This window comes from Jaculus jaculus, chromosome X, assembly GCF_020740685.1.
Source record: "Jaculus jaculus isolate mJacJac1 chromosome X, mJacJac1.mat.Y.cur, whole genome shotgun sequence".
NCBI classification, from domain to species: Eukaryota; Metazoa; Chordata; class Mammalia; order Rodentia; family Dipodidae; genus Jaculus; species Jaculus jaculus.
In genome coordinates this window covers 14,293,506-14,310,357 of record NC_059125.1, presented here as the reverse complement: position 1 = coordinate 14,310,357, position 16,852 = coordinate 14,293,506, and the positions used below count along the sequence as shown (strand labels likewise).

The following is a 16,852-nucleotide window of genomic DNA, read 5'->3' as shown; positions in this document are numbered from 1 at the left end:
CAATTTATTATTATTATTACTACACATAGCACTTTTATGTTTACTAGTCAGAATTATTACATTCCTTCACAGTAGAGAAGTACTTCTTTGGTATTCAAAAAATTTTAATGTGAATTACATGTGAAAACAATACCCAATTATTTACAGAGAGAGATAACATTTTAATGACCATCTAATTGGATGCACTTTGAATTGTTTTTATTTTTCTTGCTTTTTTGATTTTTTAACAAGTTTTTTATTGACAATTTCCATAATTACAGACAATAAACCATGATAATTCTCTCTCCCTGTCCCCGTCAAAAATCCACTCTCCATCATATATCTTCCCTATCTCTATCTTTTTTTTTTTATTTTGATGTCATCATATCTTCCTCCTATTATGGGGATCCTGTGAAGGTAATGCTAGGCACTGCAAGTTCATGGATATCAAAGCCAATTTGTGTCTGAACAATTGAATTTAAGTTGGCCTATCCTTCCTTTGGGTCTTACATTCTTTCTGCCACCTCTTCTGCGATGGACACTGAACCCTCTGTCACTTCTTCTCAGCTCTATAGTGGCTTTTGGGTCATCCCAGTGGTCATTGCCATCTGAAAAGAGAAGCTTCTCTAACCAAAAGTGAGAGTTGCATTAATATATGGGTATGAACATTAAGAAAAGTGCTTATAGGGCAGTTCAGTGAACATAATATATACATTTAGCCAAACAAGAGCAGGTGTTATACTTCTAGGGATCATGACCTCCAAAATAATAGGCTTTCAGTATCAGGCATTTATTCCCTCCTGTGGGATGGGCCTCTGTTCCAATGAAAGATTGGTTGGTTTCCCCATAGCAGACATGCCACTATTACACCCATTGGCTCATGTGGCCTGGCTGGCCCAACTTACAGACTTACAGTGTACACTATTTTCACCACTGACGACTTCTTTGTCCCATAGGACTGCATGCAGTAGCTTTTTCCAGCTTTCTGTTAGCTGGTCTACATGGAGGAGATTTTCAGCTCAGCTCCAGCAGGATTTCTCAGTGGCCTTGCAGCTCAAGCATGCAGAGTCTTTAACAATATTATCTTATCAACTATTTCTGGTGGGAAACCAAGAGCATTGGCAATGACCTGTAGTGTTTTGGGGACATCAGGAACCTCTCTGGCCAACAACTCACTGGAAGGTATCCCATTCACTGGAAATTTTCTAGTAAGTTTATGGCTTCTGGGTGGTTTGTTTATTTATATATGTATTTATTTATTTATTTATTTATTAACTCAGGACCTCATATATCCCAAGCCAGCCTCAAACTCCCTTTATAGCCAAGGATGATCTTGAACTCCCGATCCTTCTGTTTCTACCTTCTGAATGCTGGCATTGCAGGCATGTGCCACTACATTATACTTTATGTGGTGTTTGGGATGGATCTCAGAGCCTTTCTTGCACAGGCTAAGCAATTGCTATACCAGCTGAGTTACATCCGTATTCTATGTTAACCTCCTTATTTTTTGGATAATTAGCTGAGGGTCAATATATGTATCAAAAAAGAAATATTTTTCTTTGATAATGGAAAAGTTCATTAGTTTCCTGATCCATGCCTTCATTATAAAAATATGTTGTTATCCAGTGATGACTATGTTAGTTAAATACAAAGAACTGATTTATAAATTTGAGATATCGATATGTTAATCTTTGAGATCTTCAATTATTTAGCATTCTCATCAAGGTAATATTACTTATTGAATGCTATTTCTTTTTAATATTTATTTATTTATTTGTTTATTTATTTATTTATGAGAAAGAGAGAGTATAGACATACCAAGGACAATAGTCACTGTAAATGAACTCCAGATTCATGTGCCACTTTGTGCATCTGGTTTATGTGGGTAATTGGTAATCAAACATGTGTCCTTAGGTTTAGCAGGCAAGTGCCTTAATCACTAAGTAAATATTCAGCACTTGAGTACTATTTTTTGTTGTGTTTTTGAGGTAGGGTTTCTCTGTTTTCCAGGCTGACCTGGAATTTACTATGTAGTCTCAGGGTGGCCCTGAAGTCAAGATGATCCTCCTACAGAGGAGCCTCCCAAGTGCTGGAATTAAAGGCATGTGCCACCACGCCTGGCTCTTGAGGACTATTTTCTTAACCTCCAAGGGACATCTGCACCCTTAGTAGTGAATGATGATGTATAGAAGGACAAGCCACCTGGGGAAGGGAAGGCAAGAGAGGGGAGGCAAGGGAGAGAGGATGAAGATGAAGGAGGAAATGAGTAGGGAAGGGATGAAATAAGGTGCGAAGGAAGGAAAAGGAAAGGACAGGGAGTGGGAGATGGGAAGCTAGGGAGAGAGGGGTGAGAGAAATGAAATCCAAGCCTTTCTTCTTTGGGTAACAGCTCAGTACTTGGACTGGAAGCTGGAATCTCTAGGGTGTAACATGCTGTAAACCAAATGGTCTATTAGGGCTCAGACCACAGAACAAACAACTGAGCCTTAAACATCTTGAATTTTCCTTTCAAATGGCAGGACCAATGGCTCAGAGCTAGGTAAAATAACATTTAAATACAGATAAGATTGGAATCGGGCACGGTGGTGCACGCCTTTAATCCCACCACTTGGGAGGCAGAGGTAAGAGGATCACTATTTATTTGAGGCCACCCTGAGACTACATAGTGAATTCCAGGTCAGTCTGGAAAAAAATAAAAAATAAAAAAAGATAGGACTGGAAGTTTAAGACACAGGACACTGGAGCTCTGTAAGAATAGCTCCTTGAATGTTTTTCTATTATCCTCCAATTCCAATTTGTGGACTTATGCCATGCCAGTACTCTAGAGAGGAGACTAAAAGTTTGAGAAGAGAGTACTCTCATGTGCTGTTCTAAAGCTTGTTAGGGTTGGCTGAGAGTATCACTGCAGACGCCAATGGTGTCACCCAGCTAAGAATATGGGCCTCTGGGCACAGATTCACACAGTGCAACTGCCCAGCAGTGATGAAAGAATGCAGACGAGCGAAGCCATGAGACAGAGAATAACTCTAGCCCAGGCTAGTCTCAGACTCAGCAGTCCTCTTTTACAAGCATAATTGCACCCGTTTATATCCCAAGCAGCAATATGAAAGAATTACTATTGCTTCACACTTTAGCTTACACTTGTTAATTCTCTCTTTTTAACTATTTTATTTGGTATATGTGAGTATCTCATTGTAGTATTATTTGGCATTTCCTAGTAACTAATGATACCAAGTATCTTTTCATGTTCTTATGAACTATCCATGACCTTTTTATGTGCAGTGTAGTTTTCAAGTCCTATTTCTAAAACTGAGATGTCCTTTTATTATTGTTGCATGCTTCTTTTTCTCTCCCCTTTCTTTTTTCCAGGTAGGGTCTTGTTCTAGCCGAGGCTGACCTGCGATTCACTATGCAGTCTCAGACTGGCTTGAACTCACAGTGATCCTCCTACTTCTGCCTCCCAAGTGCTAGGATTAAAGGCATGTACCACCATATGTGGCTTTATCATTTATTCATAATAGTTTCCTTTAATATCTGGCTTCTTGGTTTTTGTCATAGATTACATATAATAACTATGATCAGTTTGCAGTTTACCTTTTCACTTTCTTAATTGTGTCATTTTGTTAGCAGAATTTAAAATTTTTCATAAAGTCCAATTTATCACTATTGCTGCTTGGGTTCTGTCTTTATGTATAGCAAGGTCAAGATATATATTTTTTAGAGAACATTTATTGGGACTAACCAGCAATAGTCAGCAAGTGATAAATTTATTTTCGAAGAAGTAAATGTTCTCCCTGCAAATTCTGGACAGAAAAATTTCTATTTAAATAATCAGGATAAATCTGACATAGTCCCTTTATCACAGGGAGGGGAGGCCAGAGGTACTTGACAGGTTGGATACCTCTGGTTGAGTTTTTAAAAAATGTTTTATTGTATTCATTTATTTGAGAGAGAGAGAGAGGCAGATGAGGGGGAGAGAGAGAGAACAGGCTTGACAGGGCCTCTAGGAACTGCAAAGGAACTTCTCATACATGTGCCACCTTGTGGATCTAGCTTACATGGGTATTTGGGAATCAAACCTGGGTCCTTAGGCTTCACAGGGAAGCACCTTAACCACAAGATATTTTTCTATGATTTCCTCAATAAATACAGTTTTTGATTTTGTGGTTAGATCTATGATCCTATGAATAAAGTTTTTCTTTGCTCCTTGTATCAAAACTTGTCAGGGACAGGAAAAACAATTCATATAATAAAAACTGCTCTTTGTGAAAGTAATGGCATGCAAAACATATGTCCTAAAAATAAGTTATTCATAGTGGCCTATTAAATTGCAACCATGTATTAGTAAGCAAGTGATTTAGGAAATGGGAGAGCTTGTTAATGAATGTACAATTTGCTTTGTAATAATATGGTAAAGATTATCAAGCCAAATTCAGATTTTCTAACAAAAGAATGTGCAGGTTTTCACATGCATTTCATTTACACAGATGCTTTTCGCAATTTGAAATTACTTTTTATCAATGGTGTATTGTCTCTAGAAATAGTTACGGCTTTGGAAATCTCTTTCCTTGGCTTCTATGCAGAACAGCTCATCAGCCTTTTTCTTTTCTGAGTGGCATACGGTGAACCCTGCAGGAGATTATGTTTTTTTGGCGGGGGGCTTTAACAGCAGCAAGGCCAGCTGCTACAGATCTCCTACCTTTCTAGTTCCAAGAGGGAGGTGTAGACAATATCTGTTTTCGTATGAAAATTATTTTCATCATCAAAGGTTTATGATGTACCTGTGAGGTATACAGGGTAATACAAATAATCAGAGGAACCCATGAATACTTCCTGATCATTAAGTGAAATATTTTATTGATTTAAATGTGTGAATAAGTAACTATAGTCAGGATTCTCTAAGAGAAACAGAACCAAATATATGTGTATGTATGTATGTATGTATGTATGTATGTATATATGTATATATGTACATAGACATAGAGACTTATTTTACAGAATTGGCTCCCATTATTATAGGGTCTGTTAACTTTTAAACCTGTAGGACAAGCTGGAAAGCTGGGAGCTCAGACAGGGTTTTTGTTTTGTACAGTATCTTTCTTTCTTTCTTTCTTTCTTTCTTTCTTTCTTTCTTTCTTTCTTTCTTTCTTTCTTTTTCTTTTTCTTTTCTTTTCTTTTCTTTTTTTTTTTTTTTGAGGTAGGGTCTCCTTCTAGCCCAGGCTGACCTGGAATCCACTATGTAGTCTCAGGGTGGCCTCAACCTCACAGCGATCCTCCTACCTCTGCCTCCCGGGTGCTGGGATTAAAGGCGTGCACCACCACGCCCAGCTCTGTACAGTTTCTTTTAGAGACAGGATCTCACTATAACCCAAGATGCCTTGGAACTTACTCTGTAGTCAATGCTGGCCTCAAACTCATTATGCTCCTTCTACCTCAGCCTCCCTAGGGCTGGAGGATTTAAAACTATTTGGAATGGACAATTTTCATATCTATGTATAATGTATTTAAATCATAATGCCCTCCTGTTACTTTTTCTTGTGCCTTCTCCCCAATCCTCCTTCCACAGAATCTCTTCTCTAGCCAACTATTCCCTCTTCTATTTTTGATGACTTTTCCCCCTCCTCCACCATCTATGATGGACTGTTGGTGGGCCTAATATTGTACAGGTTTTGTGCAGTTAATTGAGGAAATAACTACAATAGCTACCTCATGTCCAGAATAGAGCATTGCAAATCCTTCCTCCCCAACATCTGGCTCTTACCTTCTTTCTGCCCCCTTTTCCACAATGTACCCTGGCCCTTGGAAGGCATGGTAGAGATGTCTGTCCAACTTAGTGTTAAGCACTCAATAGTCAATTCTCAAGACTTTGAGGAGGTTTGACTCTCCCCAATAGTCACTGCAAACTGCACAAAGAAGCTTAACTGAACAAAGGAAAGAGTAGCATGAATCTATTGGCACAAACATAAATATTTAGAGGGCAATTTGACAGCACAGCACATCCAGTTAGAAAGACAGGAGGAGAAGCTTCCCTTCTAGGGCCTATGACCTTCCCAGCCATAGGAGGAGGCTTCTAGCTCAGTTCTGGCTTGATTTCATAGTGTCCTGAAATTGAAGCAAGTGATGTTGTTGACAATAGGGTCTTGCCATCTAGTTCTGGTGAGTCTGAGGGGCCTTCCTGATTAGACAGGGTTTTGATGTTCAAAGACTTGAAACTATTGAAACTCTAGTGGCACAATTGATTAGCATGTGGTACTTTTTTTGTTTTTGGTTTTTGTTTTTCGAGATAGTGTCTGACTTTAGCCCAGGCCAACCTGGAATTCATTATGTATTCTCAGGGTGGCCTTCAACTCAAGATAATCCTCCTACCTCTGCCTCCTGATTGCTGGGATTAAAGGTGTGTGTCACCACACTGGGCATGCATGTGGTACTTTTAAGACTTGAGAAAAGGGCTGGAGAGATGGTGTATTGGTTAAGCACTTGCCTGTGAAGCCTAAGGACCCCGGTTCAAGGCTCGATTCCCAGGACCCAAGTTATCCAGATGCACAAGGGGGCACACGCATCTGGAGTTCGTTTGCCGTAGCTGGAGGCCCTGGTGCGCCCATTCTCTCTCTTGCTCTCTATCTGTCTCTTTCTCTCTCTGTCACTCTCAAATAAATAAATAAAAATCTTAAAAAAAAGACGAGGAAAAATTCCCTTTATCTCTGAACATAATTAGCTTTAGCTCTTATGGCCGTCAGTTGGATTGGAGAGGGCCAACTCAATTTTGGAAAGTAGGATTTGCTACTTAAAGACAACTGGTGGTAGATGTTAATAACATGTACAAAGTATTTTCACTGTAACAGTTACACTAACATTGGCCAAATGAATAATCATAGCCTAGATAAGTTGCCATATGAAATTTAATCACCACAGTAGCATACAGGGAATCCTTAATAACTAGGTTATTTGGAGCCAGTATCTTTTATGATAAATTCTAGTATTATGAGAGATGGCTTAGGTGTTAAGGTGCTTGCCTGTAAAGCCCAATGACCCAGGTTCGATTCCCTGGTACCCACATAAAGCCAGATGCACAATGTGCCACAATATCTGGAGTTCATCTGTAGTAGCTTGAAGCTCTGGCATGCCCATTTGCTGTCTCTTTCTTTATCTCCCCTTACAAATAAGCTTATTAACTGTGTATGGTGGATGTTTGTTCCAGCAATATGAAGTTTGCTGCAACAGTGGGTAATTTTGATTTTATCCTTATTGCCTAAAATCCTGTCTTTTTCAACAGAACAGACAAGCCAGAACTTGAAGAAAATGGGTCATTTTCTATTCCCATGCTTTCCTTCCCAGTTCAACATATTTTTTTCCTGTCTTTCTAGCCTTTCTCAATTGAACTGGAAGTCTCAAGCCACTTCATAATGCATATCAATCCATTTATGATGGTGAAACTTCATGATATGAACATTTACCCTTGAGCCCCACATCCCAACCCTGTTGCATTAGACAGCAAATTTCCAACCTATGATTTTGGGCAGCACACATTCCATCTATAGCACCCCCATATCTATTCTACAGTTCCCATTATTATAATGCTCATGAGATTGTGAATTTCCTAGATGGTAAATTGATAGAAAGACTGCAAGTTCCACTGGAGTCTCTAGAGTTAGAGGAGAATGTGGTCAGTATCTGTATAAGTTAAGGAAATGCAAAACCTTTCTACATTTGGAGAGGTGTTCCAGACTTCTATAAGCAGACCCACGAATCAGATTACATGGAGCTGAGCTATGAAACCACTCCACTGGGAGAGCACTAATGTGTCAGCTATAAAGAGAGCTAAGTGTATTCCTTCAGGATTATACAAGAATCTTGTAGAGGTAAAGCATGGATCTCTTTTCATGGAATGAAAGGCAAGTTGATATATCACTGTGGGGGGTACCAACATTCTTAGAGGGTGCCATGATTACCTTAATGAAAACATTAAGATATTCCATGTCATGACAGGGGAGATGACTCAGCAAGTAAAAGCACTTCATGAACAAGTATAAAAACCTGAGTTTGACCCCAAACACCCACATGAAAAACTGGGCATGCCCATGTATGTCTGTAACCACAGGCCTGAAAGGGGTAGAAATGTGAGAATTGATGAGCACCACTGGTCAGCTGGTATGACTGAAAAACTGCTGTTTCATGCTCTGTGAGTATTATACTCAGTGCCACATTGCTGGGATGAACTTGCAAATGAGACAGTTTATAGAAGGAAGGGTTTATTTATTTTTTTTGTTTATTTTTATTTATTTATTTTAGAGCCACAAACAGAGAGAGATAGAGGTAGAGAGAGAGAGAGAGAGAAAGAGAGAGAGAATAGGTGTGCTAGGGCTTCCAGCAACTGCAAATGAACTCCAGATGCATGTGCCACCTTGTGCATCAGGCTTACATGGATCTTGGAGTATCGAGTCTTGAACAAGGATCCCTAGACTTCACAGGCAAGTGCTTAACCACTAAGCCACCTCTCTAGCTCTACTTACTTATTTTTTGATGTAGGTTTCACTCTAGTCCAAGCTGAACTCAAACTCACAGCAATCCTCCTACCTCTGCATCCTGAGTGCTGAGATTAAAGGCATGAGGTTTATATTAAGCTTACAGATCCGAGGGGAAGTTCTATCAATGGTGGAAGATGCCTTCTCCCATTCATAAATCCAAGCAGAGAGAGATACCACAAACATTCAGCACCACAAGTAAGCACAAATGGGTATCAAACAACAGGGACTGCCATCCAGTAGCAGGTATCCAACCAAAGCTCAGACCTCTCTGCATACCTTTGGCCTAGAAATCAGATCCAGCCTGAAACGTACCTTAGGGCTGGGCCCCATGATCCATACACAGTGGTGATACCTCTTCCAGCCAGGTGGCTGAAAATTGAAGTTACAAGCTTTAATGAAACATCTAACTCTATTGGGAGCCATGCATGAAAACTACCACAGGGAGAGATTCAATATCAAAGAAATAAAGCAAAGTATGATAGAAGAGGACATGCAACATGCTCCTCTAGCCTTGGTACATGTGCACACAAGGTATGGTGAATCTGTACATACATTAACATATACCACAGAAAGAAAGAGAAAGAAAACAAAATATAATAACACACACACACACACACACACACACACACACACACACACACACAACCACACATTGTTTTTTTGAGGTAGGGTCTCACTCTGGCCCAGGCTGACCTGTAATTCACTATGTAGTCTCAGGTTGGCCTTGAACTCACGGCGATGCTCCTACCTCTGCCTCCCAAATTCTGGGATTAAAGGTGTGTGCCACCATGCCTGGCTAAATATTTTTATCAATTTATTTATTTGAGAAAGAGTGAGACAGACACAGACACAGAGAGAAAAACATGGGCATGCCAGGGCTTCCTGCCAATGTAAACAAACTTCAAACTTCAGACACATGCACCACTTTATACATCTGGCTTTATGTGAGTGCTTGGAAATCAAACCCAGCCCATTAGGTTTTGCAAACAAACACCTTTATCTGCTGAGCCAGCTCTCCAGCCCAATAATATATTTTTTAAAAACAGATACTCAATGTTTAAGGAATCAGTTTGGCTTTGGTAAAGAATGCACATTTGCTATTCTAGGTGTGGTACAAATTATTTAAGATAATTTTATTCATTAAAGTAATAAACTTTGTGTTACCAATTCAAAATGCATATTCGACTTATTGAATAAAACTATAATTTTAGTTGAAATATTATGAATTTTATCAGCAATATTACAATATTCAGAATAAAACAAGTTTAACCAAAAAATTACTAATTTAATCTTTTGTAAATACTTGAAAGGTTTATTACATGATTGAAACCTATAAAAAAGAAACTGAATATATTAAAGCCTTAAATGGTGTTTAAAATGCTAGAAAGTCTAATCAACTGCATTAATTAAAGATCTCTCAAGAGTGATTATAAAAATTTGATAGATTTATAAATACAATAATATTATTAAGGAGTTGAATTTAAATGCTTCAGGGCTGAGGAAATGGCTCAGAGAGTAAAGGTGCTTGCTCTACAAGGCTATTGACTGGAGTTCTTATCATGAGCATCCATGTAATTCTGGATGTGAAAGTGGTATATGTGTCTATTTTAGTTATTTTCTCATTGCTGGGACAAAATACCTAATAAAAATCAGTTGAAGGGGATAAGGGATTACTTCAGGTTATAGTTCCAGGTTATATTTCATCATGGTGGAGAAAGCATAGCAGCAGAAACTTGAAGTAGAGCTGGTCGCATTCAGCCTGCAGTGAAGAGCCAGAGAGTGATGAATGCTGGTGCTCAGCCAGCGCTCTCCTCTGTTTATCGTCCTGTACTTGGTCCCAGGAAATAGGGCTGCTCACAACTCAAGTGTCTCTTCCCACCTTAATTAACATAATCAAGCTAATACTTCCTAGAGAAGTCCAGAGAATAACTTAATCTATATAATAGAATATAGGTGATTCTAGGCCCTGTTAAGTTGATAATCAATATGAACTGTCACAAGTCCATACCTTGTCAACTTGATACCTAAAAATACCACATTTAAATTATAACACTCCACCTCTTGTTTCCATAGGTTCATGGTCATCTCATAATGAAAAATGCATTCAGTCCAACTTCAAGAGAGTTCATAATCTTTCTCAGTAACAGCACTGTTTAAAATGGAAGTGGCTGGGAATGTTGGCGCATGCTTTTAATCCCAGCACTTGGGAGGCAGAGATAGGAGGATTACCATGAGTTCAATGCCAGTCTGAGACTGCATAATGAATTCCAGGCCAGATTGGGCTAAAGCAAGACCCTACCTCGAAAACCAAAGCAAAACAAAACAACAAAAAACTGTAAGTGTAGAGTCTCTTCTGAGTCAGGAAAACTAACTGTGAGCTACTATGACATCATAAAATAAATTAGGCCCCAGCCTGCTCACCTGAGCCATCCTGAGTAGGGACAGCCAAACTTGTACCCAACCCCATTCCCAAGCCCTAGCACTAAGTAGGCCACCCAGGGTCCAGATAAATGCTCCTACCTGCATGCACTCCCAGCCCTTGCATTAAGAAGGCTGTCTAGAATCCAGATGAGCATTTTCTCTGTGCCTATTTAGTTCCCAGGTACAACCAAGCACACTCAGACTGAGAATCAGGACCATTTGGCATTGATCTCATCCCTGGCCTGACTGCCTGTGTTGACCTTTGTAGGACATCTGAGCTGGTCATACTTCCAAGCTCAGACCTCCCATGGTGATTATACACACAAGAAGGAACCAGTTTAGCTTTCAGTATGGTCAGCCCAGACCCATGGATAGAATGCCATCCCATACTCCCCTGGATCAATGCTGACCAGGCCACTTAACATAAGATTCAGAAAATCTGCCATTGTTGCATTCTCAGAAAGACAAAAGGACTATCTTGAGATGGGTAAATCTCAATACAAAACAACAAAGCATCCAAGGCAAGATATTTCCACCAAGAATGACTAGTCTCATAGTGGAAGCCTCTGATGAAAACCAGTTAGAGCAAACACCACACAAATAATTCTAAAATAAAATTGTGATGAAATATTCAACAAATTCAATGAGGTCATGAATAAATGGCTGAATGAAATGGAAGAGAATAAAAAGCTCAATTGACAGCTTTATTAAATGGATGCAAATCAACAAAAAGAACTCAATGGTCAGTGTAATGAACTCAAGGAATGCATGAACAAATACAGGAATTAAATTCAAGAGACAAGCATGGTGTGGTGGCGCACACCTTTAATCCCAGCACTTGGGAGGCAGAGGTAGGAGAATTGCTGTGAGTTCGAGGCCACCCTGAGAATACAGAGTTAATTCCAGGTCAGCCTGAGCTAGAGTGAGACTCTACCTTGAAAAACCAAAGAAAAAAAATTCAAGAGATAATAAGAAGTCAAGCCAAGAGATGATAATGAAATTCAATAAAGAAATGGAGACAGTGAAGAAAAATGTAACATAAATCATAAATGATATAACTCATTTCAAAGGCTCCCAAGAAAACCTCACCAAAAGAATCAATCATGTCAAGGACAGATTATGAGGGTTGTAGACAAAAGAGAGGAAATAGATCTGGAGGCCCAAAATCAATGAAAAGTTAAAAAAAAAATAAGAACAACTTGAGGGAAATTTAGGATACCTTAAAAAATGAAACATTCAAACCATGGGCAACCAAGAAGCAGAATAACAATAGGACAAGGGAATAAGGAATATTTTCAATATTCAATTATGGAAGAAAATTTTCTAAAGCATACAAAAGAGAAGCCCATCCAGGTACATTTAGGAGACACATTGAACATCAATTAGACAAGACCAGAGAAGAAATTCCCCACATTACATAATAGGTAAAATACTGAACACAGTAAAGAGAGAGAGAGAGAGAGAGAACTAAAAGTTGCAAGAGGAAAAACAGCTTATCACTTACAAAGGTAATCCCATCAGAACTACATCCATTTTTTTTCTTTTTTCTTATTTTTGTCTTTCTTTGCCACCCAGACTGCATTCTATCCCTCAAACTCTCCCCAGGGGAGTGAGTAACAATCATAAATGGCAAAGGGAAGCTTCACACAATACCCATGGCCAGCTTCATGCTCAGGAGAGAACATTGCACTATCTTTCATGGTTTCTGGTGCTTTATACAGTCAGAGGAACTTCTATATTAAGGAACTACAGAAATGATCCCTGATAGTATATTCTTACATCCAATTTTTAATTGAAATTATAAAAAAAGCAATGTAGTATTTTAGTTTTTGAAAGACCATGGCTACTAATCTAACCTACCATCACCAGCAGAACTATTTCTCAAGATATAAAGTGAAAAAAAGCTGGTTTTATGATCATTCAGCCAGCCTGATAGAGAAAAGTGGATGGGATACTTCACACCAAAGGGAAAAGACTACATTAAGGAAAAAAAAATAATCAAAACTAGATCAGATGTGAAAGCAAATGAAGAACAAGAAAACACCATGCTCCACCAAGGCTTCAACTTGGCAGGACTTAATGCAACCTCTCAATTGTAACTGTGAACATCAATGGACTCAATTATCCAATCTAAAGACACAGGATAACAGACTGGGTCAGAAAAATAGACCAACCTGTTTGCTGTCTCCAAGACTCTCATCTTACCATTAAAGGTAACACTATGTTAGGATGAAAGGATGGATAAACATATTCCAAAGAAATAGAAATGGGAAACAAGCAGGTGTGGTTACACTGATATCTGAAATAATACCCCTTAAAATCACAAGTAATCAAAAGACATAAAGAAGGCTACTTTATACTCACTAAGCAAACAGTTGATTAGAGGATATGTCAATCATAAAAATATGTGCACCAAGTACAGGTGCACCAAATTTTATAAAGTACAATCTACTAAACCTTAAATCAGAAATCCAAAGTCTATAATAGTGGGTGACTTTAACATCTCATGGGCATCGATAGATAGATCATCTAAAGAGAAATAGAGAAACAATAGTGCTAACAACATACCTTAGAGCAAATAACCTTAACAGACATCTATCAAATATTCCATCCAAACTATAGAATACACATTCTTCTCATAGCTCATAGAACCTAAATAGATCATGTATTAGCACATAAATCAAATCTTCACAAATTCTGGAAAATATACATAGCCCCCTATATTATAGCTGATCACAATGCAATAAAGCTAGAAATCAACAAGAGAAACAACAGAAAACACACAAATTTCTTGGAAATTGAACAAAACATTATTGAATAATAGATGGGTTCTTGAAGGAATCAAGAAGCAGGATGGTGAGATGGCTCAGTAGGTAAAAGGTGCTTGTTTGCAAGACTTGATAGCCTGGGTTTGATTCCCCAGTACCCACATCAAGGTAGATGCATAAAGTGCGCACACACCCATTCACTCTCTCTCTCTCTCGTAAATAAATAAAAATAAAATATTTTGAAAATAATGCCTTTGAGGCCAGTTGTGGTGGCTCATAGCTTTAATCCCAGCACTCAGGAGGCAGAGGTATGAGACCAGCCTTAAATAATATAGTAAATTCCAGGTTTGCCTGGGCTAGATTGAGACCTTACCTAAAAAAAAGAAAAAAAATCCTTTGACAAAATACAACATCCCTTCATGATTAAAACACTGGAGAAACTATAGATGGAAGGATCATAACTTACCATATTAAAGGTAATATATACCAGACCTAAAGCCCTTATCATAGTAAATGGAGAAAAGCTGGAAGCATTATCATGAAGGTCTGGAATAAGAAAAGGTTGTCCACTTTCCCTACTGCTATTTAACATAGTACCTGATGTCTTAGCTTGAGCAATAAGACAAGAGAAAGAAATAAAAAGGGTTCATATTGGAAAGGAAGACATTAAACTAGCCTTATTTGTCAAATGATATGGTTCTGTACTTAAGTGACTCAAAAGACTCTCCAAAAATTCCTAGAGCTGATAAACTCTTTCATCAAAGTGGTAGGATATAACAGCAACACACAAAAATCAGTATCATTTGTATATACCATTGACAAATGTGTTGAAAGAAATCAGGGAAGCAGTCACATTTATGATAACCACAAAAAAATTAAATATCTTGGAAAATCCCTAACTAAGGAGGAGAAAAACCTCTACACCGAAAATAGAAACATTGAAGAAACAAATTAAGGGAGATACTAGAAGATGAACTCATCTCCCATGCTCATGGATCAGAAGTAATATCATGAAAATTATCATCATACTAAAATCAATAATCAGATTCAATGCAAGTCCAATCAAAATCCCAGAAGCTTTCTTTACAGAGTGGAGAAAATACTCTCAGAATTCATTTGGAAATACAAAGGGTCTTGGATAGCTAAGAATATTCTCAGTAAAAGGAGTACTACCAGTTGTATCACCATACCTGACTTTAAGATATACTACAATGACATAGTAATAAAAATAGGATGGTACAAATAGATCAAGGGAATTGAATTGAAGATCTAGATTTATGTTATACTAAATACAACTATCTGATCTTTTATAAGGGGGCCAAACACATACACTGGAGAAAATACAACATTTCAACAAATGGTGCTGAAGAAATTGTGTAACCACACATAGAAGAATAAATTTAGAAACTCTTATCTTACACTGCAGAATCAACTCCAACTGGACCTCAATATAAAACCTGAAACTCTAAAGTGTCTAGAAAAAAAAAAAAAGGGGAGCACTTGAAGATATAGGCATAGAGAAAAACTTTCTGAATAAGATTTTAGTAGCCCAGGGAATTAGACAAACACCCAACCATTGGGATCTCATGAACCTTCCAAACTATTGTGCAGACAAGCAAACAATCAATAGTCAGTAGATAGCCTATAGAATGGGAGGCAATCTTCTCTAGCTATATATCTGACAGAGGTTAAATTCTAGAATATACAAAGTTTCCAAAAAAACTAAGCAGTAAGAAAATCAAGCAACACACTCAAAAATTGGGACAGAAGCTTGAACAGAGTTCTAAAAGTTCTAAAAGAACAGAGTTCTAAAATACAAATGGCCATTGACTACCTTAAAGGGATGTTCAACATCTTTAGTAATCAGGGAAATGCAAATTAAAACAATGTTGATATTTCAACTCGTGCCAGTCAGAATGGCAATTATCAAAATCAAATAACAACAAATGATGGTGGGGACAATGGGGAAAGAGACACCCTCAGTCATTACTGGTAGGCAGACAAACTAGGATATCCACTATGGAAATCAGTATGGAGGCTCATCAAAAATCAGAATATAGGGCTGGAGAGATTGCTTAGTGGTTCATATGCTTGCCTAAAAGGTTCCGGGACCCAAGTTCGATTCCCCAGGACCAGTGTAAGCCAGATGCTCAAGGTGGCACATGTGTCTTGAGTTATTTTGCATCATTGGGAGACTCTGTTTTCTCATTCTCTCTCTCTCTTCTCCTCTTTCTCAAATAAATAAATAAATGCAAATTAAATATACTTAAAAATATCTGAAAATAAGCCTACCACCTGACCCAGCTTTACCACTTCTTGGAATATACACTAAAGATTCAGACATATTTGCTCAGCCATGTTTTGGCTGTTCTATTAATAATAGCTAAGAAATGGAATCAGCCAAGATGCCAATAAACTGATGAATGAATAATGCAGATGTGGTACATATACACAGTGGAATTCTATTCAGTGACAAGAAAAAAAAATAATGAATGAAATTTGCAGGAAAATGGATGGACTTTGAAAAAATATCATAGTAAGCAAGGTTACACAGGCTCAGAAAGACAAATGCCTCATGTTTTCTATTGGTTATGAGGTTCTGAAAACACTGCCAACCATTTTCAAAGCACTTAGTTACCCAGCAGAGCTAAATGGTAAGACCCTATGGCTGAGACATTTCAGACCCCAGACATAGGACATGTAGAGATCATACTAGAATTTGTAAGCCAGCTCCAAGCTTACTGGAAAGTGCTATGTGATCAGCCACCAATAGTGTGAACAAGCACTGAATTCTGAAAGCTACAAAATCAACCAGCCAGGCAAGATGTACACAGTTGTGCAATAGTGGCAAACAGACTTCATGGGTAATCAACTGTTCTATCATTGGATATGAGGCCTTGCCAGTAAGAGATAATTCATACCTGGTACTGAGAACTGAGTCAGAATCCTATGAGTAGTAAGGTCATAGACTCTAGAAAGAAGCTCCCACTGTTCTTTGGCTAAAATGAGTGGGGATACCTATCAAAAAGATTCTTTTTTATTTTATTTATTTAAGAGATAAGGAAAGAGAGAGAGGGGAGTGAGGGAGAGAGAATGGGTGTGTCAGGGCCTTCAGCCACTGAAAATGAACTCCAAATGTATGTACCACTTTGTGGATCT

The 16,852-nt window shown here is 38.2% G+C and overlaps 1 non-coding gene across 1 annotated transcript; it reads right to left on the bottom strand.

Annotated features, from left to right (window-relative positions):
* Positions 1-12,491: 12,491 nt before the first annotated feature.
* On the bottom strand, positions 12,492-12,702 carry LOC123456773. The gene has a single exon (XR_006634655.1). It is a non-coding gene; the product is annotated as a small nucleolar RNA U3 (small nucleolar RNA).
* Positions 12,703-16,852: the final 4,150 nt, after the last annotated feature.